Here is a 9,020-nt window from a genome sequence, read left to right on the forward strand (position 1 = left end):
GACCAGCTTGCGGAGGCACTTAAGGCAAGGGATGTAGTCGTCATGGGTGATCTAAATTACCCAGATATCTGCTAAGAGGAGTAGTCAGCCAGGTCGAACCGCTCACAAAAGTTCCTTGCTGAGATATAGGACCTCCACTTAACCCAGGAGGTGCACAGTCCCACCAGGAGAATGCCCTCCTGGACCTGGTTCTGGCCATAGGCGATGACCTGGTGAAGGGACTCGAGGTTCTTGGCCACCTGGGTGACAGTGATCATCGCCTACTGGAATTCACCATACAGCACAGGGTGTCAAGGGCTTGCAGTAAGGCAGTAGCCCTTGACTTCAAGAGGGCCAACTTCAACGAGTTGAGGAGATTGGTAGGAGAGGCTCTAGGGTCCTAGAGAGTTGGGGAACTGGGTGTCCAAGATGAGTGGTTGTTCCTTAAGGAGACGATCCTCCGTGCCCAAGAGGTGACAGTCCCAATGAGAATCAAAGGGGGCAAGAATGCTCAAAAGCCCCCCTGGCTCACCAAAGGCATTAAGGAATGCCTGAAAGCCAAAAAAGAGGCGTACGCCCCATGGAAGGGAGGGGCTATCAGCAAAGAGGAGTATACCTCCATCACTCGGGCTTGTAGGGGGGGCTGTTAGGAAAGCTAAGGCAGATACAGAACTAGGGCTAGCATCAAGGACAACAAAAAGTCCTTTTTTAAATAGATAGGGAGTATGAAGAAAGCACCGGCTAACATGGGGCCCCTGCGGGACACGCTAGGCAATCTGGTGGTTGCACCAGAGGAAAAGGCAGACCTTTTTAACAATTTCTTTGCCTCCATTTTTTTGTGCAGGGACCAGGAGTCCCCCACTGAGATTCAGGATGGACTCAGGAGTGACTCTGACAGGTCTAGGGTCAGGGAGAACTGAGTTAGGGAACTTCTGGAGGGACTGGATGTGTTCAAATCAGCAGGTCCAGATGCTCTCCACCTCAGGGTGTTGTGGGAATTGACAGGGGTTATCGAGGGGCCCCTGGCACAGCTTTACGAGCACTCATGGTGCTCTGGCCAGGTGCCAGATGACTGAAAGAGGGCCAGTGTGTCCCCCATTCTCAAAAAAGGGAGGAGGGAGGACCCGGGCAACTATAGGCCCATTAGTCTTACTTCGATCCTGGGGAAGCTCTTTGAGACGATTATCCAGGACCACATCTGGGAAGGACCGGCACGGGGGACGATGCTCAGGGGCAACCAGCATGGGTTCATTAAGGGCAGGTCCTGTCAGACCAACCTGATTGCCTTCTACAATCAGGTCACAAAATCATTGGACGCAGGTGTCACAGTGGATGTACTCTTTCTGGACTTCAGGAAGGCCTTTGACACTGTCTCCCATCCCATTCTCATTAAAAAGCTAGGCGACTGTGGCATTGATGCCTACACAGTCAGATGGGTCGCAAACTGGCTGAGGGACCACACCCAGAGAGTGGTGGTGGACGGGTCATATTTGACCTGGAGGGATGTGGGCAGTGGGTTCCCCCAGGGCTCGGTCCTTGGGCCTGCACTGTTTAATCTCTTTATTAGCGACTTGGACGAGGGGGTGAAAAGCACCCTGTTCAAATTCGCTGATGACACCAAGATCTGGGGCAAGGTGGGCACGCTAGAAGGGAGGGACAGGATACAGCTGGACCTGGACAGATTACAGGGGTGGGCAAATGAGAATAGGATGGGATTCAATACTGACAAATGCAGGGTGCTGCACTTGGGTAGTAAGAACCAGCGGCATACCTACAGGCTGGGGAACTCCCTTCTTGAAAGCACAGTGACAGAAAGAGATCTTGGAGTCATTATCAATTCCAAAATGAACATGGGCCAGCAATGTGAGGACATGGTCAGTAAGGCCAACCTCACCTTGTCATGCATCCACAGATGCACCCCAAGCAGGGCCAAGGAAGTGATCCTCCCCCTCTATGCGACACTGGTCAGGCCACAGTTGGAGTACTGCATCCAGTTCTGGGCACTGCACTTCAGGATAGGTGTGGCCAGCATCGAGAGGGTCCAGAGGAGGGCCACTTGCATAATCTGGGGACAGCAGGGCAGACCCTATGAGGAGAGGCTATGGGACCTGAACTTGTTCAGCCTTCACAAGAAAAGGCTGAGAGGGGACCTGGTGGCCATCTACAAACTTACCAGGGGGGACCAGAGGGGAATGGGAGAGACCCTGTTCACCCGTGCACCTCCTGGAGTAACAAGGAATAATGGCCATAAGTTGTTTGAGAGTAGGTTCAGGCTGGACATTAGAAGGCACTACTTCACAGTCAGGGCAGCTAGGATCTGGAGCCAACTTCCAAGGGAAGTGGCGCTGGCTCCTACCTTGGGGGTCTTTAAGAGGAGGCTTGACAATTACCTAGTTGGGTCATATGAGCACAGTATTCTTTCCTGCTCAGGGTAGGGGGTCGAACTTGATGATCTACTTAGGTCCCTTCTGAGCCTACATCTATGAGTCTATTTCAGCCAGCCAGTACCAACATACTGATTTTACATCAGCTTCCTGTCACATACAAACGCCTTGCATTGGAGCTGCAACCGTCCTCCATGGACAAATAACTGCCATGCACAAGAGTTGCATATTTATAAACAGGAAGCATATTCATCATAAATTGGTTGACACCATCTAGCATCTTTGCAACCCCATTTTTCATCCTTGCGATCCCAAGGTTGGGAACCATTGGATTAGACTGCTATAGACCTTTTTTAGCTTTTATAACCCCTGTGTTCCTCAATAGGTTAACCACTTTCTTTTTCTCTCTCCTACCTACCCTGCCTCTCCCAGCAGTGCCTCTTCCATTTTCCTTCCTTTCTATTTAAAAGCTCTGCTTCCTGCAGTCCCTTCACTACATGTGATTCAGCAAGCCACTGCTTATGAAACCTTATGGTATACATCTCTAATTTAGTCTATAAGGTACAAATCTATCTTGCCTTCTACTAGACTATTGTAAGCTACCTTTGTAGCTCTATAGCTGAGACCATTTAGCTCAGTGAAAAATCATACCCCTACCAAGTTCTTATGCCAGCATAAGTTTTAAGTGGAGAGCAGACCTCTCTAAAGCCAAGTCTGCATTACAGATTTCTGCCAGCATTGCTGTATTGGGGAGGCAAGGAGTAAGAGGCATGATCACTGATGGAAGCAAGAATGACAGCAGCCTACTGTGGCATAAATGAAATTAAATCTGCCCTTTTACTAGGATAGCTTGTTTTGCTTGGAAAGGGTTTTATCATACCAGCAAAGTGTTCCTAGTATAGACATGACCTGAGGGTCTGTTGTTAACCCCTCCCTTCATGACAGGCACATTGTGCACTCCCTTCAGGTGGCTGCAGGCAATTTTCCAACTTTAGGGGTACAGGTACTGTTAACTCATTCCTCCCCTTGCTGAGGGTAGAGCAATCACAATCAGTCACGCAGCGAAGAGCTTGGTGGAGCACTGAGCTCTTAGATCAGGAGTAGCACCCTCCTGGATTTTGTTTAGCTCTCTGGCTCTTGCAGTTTCCTGGATACTGAATTTCAGAGATCAAGCTGATACCCGTGAGATCCAGATCTCTTAGAATCGTTGTTTCCCCACCCCTTTTCTTCCTTTCCTTAGTGCTAACTTGACCTCTCAGGTTCTCAGCATCTGAAATAGGGATACATCAGCCTCTATTTTTTAATAAATAAAACATAAAAGAACCCATCTCAATCATCTCTGATGCACCTGCCCTGACATCCTCAAGGTAGGATTTGCAATAGGATAAGAAGGTGGGCCAGGTGTTTGGCGGGCTCACTTTCCCAGTGGGGACACCAGGGCTTCTCGGGTTGCACAGGTGAATGCTCTAAAACCCAAATCAGCGGCTGTGCCACATCTTCTGCAGCTCATCTTTCTGGGAGAGCCAGAAGGAATTCCATCTCTGGTGGGGCTGTGTTACATGGTTTCTCTTCTTCTAGCTATTGTGTGTGGAGCAGTTTGAATCTCGATGGTATCACTTACAGTTTAGTCCAGGTTCATGAACCTTTCAGTGAATCTGATCTGACTGTTTCAAGTCTCTAATGCCCTTGTATTATTAATGTCCCACAGCTCTTTGCGTGGATCTGTCAGTGGTGGTAGCATGCCCTGGGACTGAGACATCAATTTCCGATCACAGTTTATTCAAAGTTTAGGGATGTCCGAATGCAAGGTTTTTCATCTCGTTCCCATGCGTCATGAAACTGGGATCCAGTACAACTTTTCCTGGAGTCTGGAGATTTTCATTTCCAGAACCCAACTTCTTTCTCTTCGTTATACGAGCTATTCCTCTTGAAGTCCACAGGATTTTTGCATCTGGATGGGAACCTGGATCCGGGGATTTTGGTTCAGGCTTGTGAAAGGAGGGGAAAATGTAGGCAAATAGATAAAAGAGTCCAAAGGAAAGCACTAGGAATGGTGAAATTTGCAAAACATGACCAATTATGACAAATTAAAAGAATGGGATTTGTTTTCCATAGAAAAAAGGAGACTGAAGAGGGACATGATAACAATCTTTCAACATAAATAGGTTGTTATAAGGAGGGCAGAGGTCAATTGTTCTCTGTATCCACTGGGATTGGAAAGTCATAATCAGCTTAATTTGCAGCCCAGGCTCAAATTATCTATTAAAAAAAAGTAAACTGCAGGGAAAGTTAAACCCTGAAACAAGTTACTCAGAGAGGCTGTAGAATTCCATTGCCTGGGGATTTTTTAAGGGCAAGTTAGACAAACTCCTGTCAAGGATGGGTCACAGCTGAGCAACATAAACCTACAGGCCAGATCGGACCTGTAAAGAGCATGGTTCTGGAAGGTCTGATCCAAGCTGCAGAGAGAGGAGTGCTAATTTAAAGTATCAAATGGAGCCCTCCAGGGGATGGTCCTGGGGCTGGGTTTGTTCAATATGTTTATTAACAATCTGGAAGATGGGATGGAGTACACCCTCAGCAAGCTGCGGGAGTGCAGTAGATATGCTGGAGGGTAGGGCTAGGATTCGAGGGACCTAGACAAATTCAAAAGAAAACTCATGAGGTTTGCAGGGACCTGACCCGAGTGCCACGAGCACTCAAACAGCAGTGCCAGTGGTTCTGCTATGACACCTGCCAATTCCTTCAGTACTCCTGGATGCAGCTCATCCAGGCCTGCTGAATTAAACACATCCAGTCCATCCAAGTGACTGCACCAAACATCAACAGTTCGGTGTGCCAGCATCAACAGTTGGTGGGCTGGTGTCCATCTGATGCCCATCTAAGAACCCATTAGGGGACTTATCTTGACCCCTGTTCAAGAACACTGAGGCAAAAAACTCATTGAATAGCTCAGCCTTGTCCCTCCTGTCTGTCACTAATTGTTCCTTCTTGTTTAGCAGGGGTCCTATGCTGCCCTGCACCTTCCTTTTATTCCCTACAGACCTAAAAAAAGACTTTTTGTTGTCTTTAATTTGTGTTGCCAGCCTCAGCTCTGTAGTTGCTTTGGCCTTTCTAACTGCCTCCCTGCAAGTGCGGGCCAAGTAGGCATACTCCTCCTTGGCAGCTTCCCCCGCCTATATGCCTTCTTTTTCGCCCTTAGGCTCCCCTGGATTTCTCTGTTTAGCTAAGGAAGCTTTTTGACTCCTTTCCCCCTTTTCCCTCATACTGGGATCATCTCCCTCTGTGCCCGAAGGATCGCTTCCTTTAGGAACGACCACCCTTCCTGGACTCCCAACTTGCCAATACTCCTATCCTGCAGTGCATCATTGACTAGACTCCTAAGCACACTGAGGTTAGCCTTCCTAAAGTCAAGCACTTCCACCCTACTAGTTATCTTACCCACCCTATGCCGTATGGTGAATTCGATTGATTAGTGGTCACAATCCCCAAGGTAACCACGAATCTATAGCTCCCCTATCAGGTCATCCCCCGTAGCCAACACCAAGTCGAGTAAGGCATTCCCCCTAGTGGCACCATATACCTCCTGCGTTAGGTGAAGGTCCTACATGCAGGTTAAGAAACTACTTGAATGTGAACAGTTGGATTTGGCTGACTGCTCCTCCCAGCATAAATGAGGCTACCAAAGACAAGGTTGTAGTGCTGGTGGTTAACGCTGCTACTAAAGACGTGTGTATGAAACTGGGGCAGCAAATTGGTGAGATCATTGGAGCCGATACAGCCTTGCCACCTTTAAGTTTCAGTGGCCCTCATGCCTTAGATGTTATACAGTTCTCATTTAGTGACTCTCTCATATCACCAGAGTGGAAACAACAGCTGCAAATGGAGCTGAGCCAGCAGCCTAAGGTATTCTCGGCCCATAGGTGGGATGTGGGGCTTGCCACTGGAGTAGAACACTGGATACTACTAAAGGATGATAGTCCATTTAGGGAGCAGTCTAGGCATATAGCCCTCACAGAAGTGGAGGATGTTAGGAAGCACCTCCAGGACTTGGTACAACAAGGAATTATTAAGGAGTCCAAAGTCCCTATGCATTGCCCATCATAGTTATGAGAAAGAAAAATGGAAAAATATGGATGTGTATCGATTACCAGATTTTGAACAGCAGAACCATTGTGAATCAATATACAGTGCCCTGAGTTCAGGATGCTCTAAACTGCCTGGTAGGCAGCAGATGATTTTTGGTGTTAGACCTTCATGGTGATTATTATCAGATACCACTGAAGCAGGAGGACAAGGAGAAGATGGCTTTTGTATGTCCCCTTAGGTTCTTTCAGTTTGAGAGAATGCCACAAAGGATCTCTGGAGCTCCTGCCACTTGTCAACAGTTGATGGAAAGTGTGGTTGGCGACATGAATATGACACAAGTTTTAGTTTATCTAGATAACATCATCATGTTTGGGAAAACACTGGAAGAACATGAGGAACAACTAATGAGAGTCCTGGATTGTCTGGAGGCTGCTGGACTCAAGTTGGCACTCAATAAGTGCCATTTCTGTCAGACGACCGTGAAGTATGTTGTATTGTGTCAGCCAATGGTTTTAGTACAGACCCTGACAAAATTAAGGCACCGACAACATGGGCATGACCTAACCACTACCGGGATCTAAATCAATTCCTCAGATTGACAGGGTACTATACATGCTTTGTGCAAGATTATGCAGTAATCATGAAACCCTTAACCCAGACCCAAGGATACTCGCTGGGAAAGCACAAAAGAGGGAGAAACAAACAGGGCCCAGAAATGCAAAGGGGCCCTTTCAAGATGTGGCCTGGAACCCAGTAGAGCCCTTTGGACACCAATGGACACAGAACTGTGAGAAAGCTTTTAAAAAGTGGATATAAAGCCTGACTCATGCTCCAGTGTTGGCCTACACTGACTCCAATAAATCCTATGAGCTGCATACAGCCTTAAGGGACTGGGTGTGGTATTGTACCAAGATCACACAGGGAGAAAATAACCCATGGCATTTGCTAGCCAGATTTTGAACCCCAGTGAGGCATGCCACCCTGTGCATAAATTAGAGTTTTGGGCTTTAAAGTGGGCTGTAACAGAAAAATTCAGGGACTACCTGTATGGGGCAAAATTCAAAGTATGGACTGACAATAACCCCCTCACATACATCTTATCCAGCGCAAAGCTTGATGCCATGGGCCATACGTGGGTAGCAGCTCTTGCCAACTCTCAATTCAGCTTACACTGTAGAGCTGGTAAGCAAAACACCAAGGCTGATGCCCTTTTGCGTACGCCTAGGAGTGACAAGATCGAGGCCGTCTTCAAGGAAGATGTAAGGAATGTTTGTAACTGGGGGAGTTGGAAGATTGTCCCAAAGGCTGCACAGAGGAGATCCTGGGGCTGCTCCCTGAGGGTATTCCAGTAGTCTTAGTATATACTACATCACTTTGAACCAAGACGCTGTGCTCCAGATGAGTCCCACTAGGTGAAGGGTAGCCCAACAGATGGAACCTGACATACAAGAGGTCTTTGAGTGGAAGAAGGCCAGGGTAACCACCATTAAAAAAAGACCTGAGTCAACAGAGGGCCAACTGCTCCTGCAGGAGTGGCCTAAACTATAGGCTGTAAATGGAGTGCTCTATCAGACTACAGTGTCCCTCACCGGAGACGCTAAGCATCAGTTGGTACTGCCCAAGGCTTACCAAGAACAGGCCATGAGAGCACTTCACAATAACTTTGGACACCTGAGAATACGTAGGACCTTGGCATTGCTAAGAGATCAGTTCTATTGGATGTGGATGGCTGAAGATGTAAAATGTAAGTGCAAAACCTGTGCTAGGTGTGTACAATGAAAAGTGCTACCTAAGAGGGCAACCTATCTGCATACCTTCACTAGTTCACAGCCCTTGGAGTTGGTCTGTATAGACTTTTTGGCTAATGAGGCAGATGTGCACAGCATCACCAGTGCACTTGTGGTGATAGATAATTTCACTAGGTATGCCCAAGCCCATCTGATGAGGTATCAGAAGACTTCAACAGTAGCCTGGGTGCTATGGGATAAATACTTCTCGGTGTACAGCCTACCAGCCAGAATCCATTCAGATCAGGGGTGTGATTTCTAGAGCACCCTGTTGAGAGAAGTCCTATGGCTGGCAGGTGCTAAAAAGTCTCAGACCATGCCTTACCATCCCCACAACCAGAACAGTTTAACAGGACCCTGTTGGACATACTGGGAACCCTCCAGCTGAAACAAAAAGTCCACTGGAGTCAGCATATAGCATTTCTGGTACACGCCTACAAAGCTACTCAAAATGATGCAATAGAAGTAAGCCCCTATCTGTTAATGTTTGGCCAGGAGCCATGGGTGCTCATAGATTTATGTTTTGGAATAGCCCTGTGTGATGAAGAGAGTATGTCACATCATTGATATCTCGATAAGTTGACAGAAAAGCTACGGAGGGCCTACCAGGTAGCCCAGGAAGCAGCAAATTGAAATATGAGCTGTCACAAGGGCCAGTATGACAGTCCCCTGGGTGCAAATCTTTGGGCCATTTTCACCTGAGTGCTCCTGAGGAATATAGACATAATTGGGAAACAAGATTGTGAAGCAGTAATTGAAAAAACGACAGGAAATTTACCCA

Source organism: Alligator sinensis, unplaced genomic scaffold (genome assembly GCF_000455745.1).
Source record: "Alligator sinensis unplaced genomic scaffold, ASM45574v1 scaffold344_1, whole genome shotgun sequence".
Taxonomy (NCBI): Eukaryota; Metazoa; Chordata; order Crocodylia; family Alligatoridae; genus Alligator; species Alligator sinensis.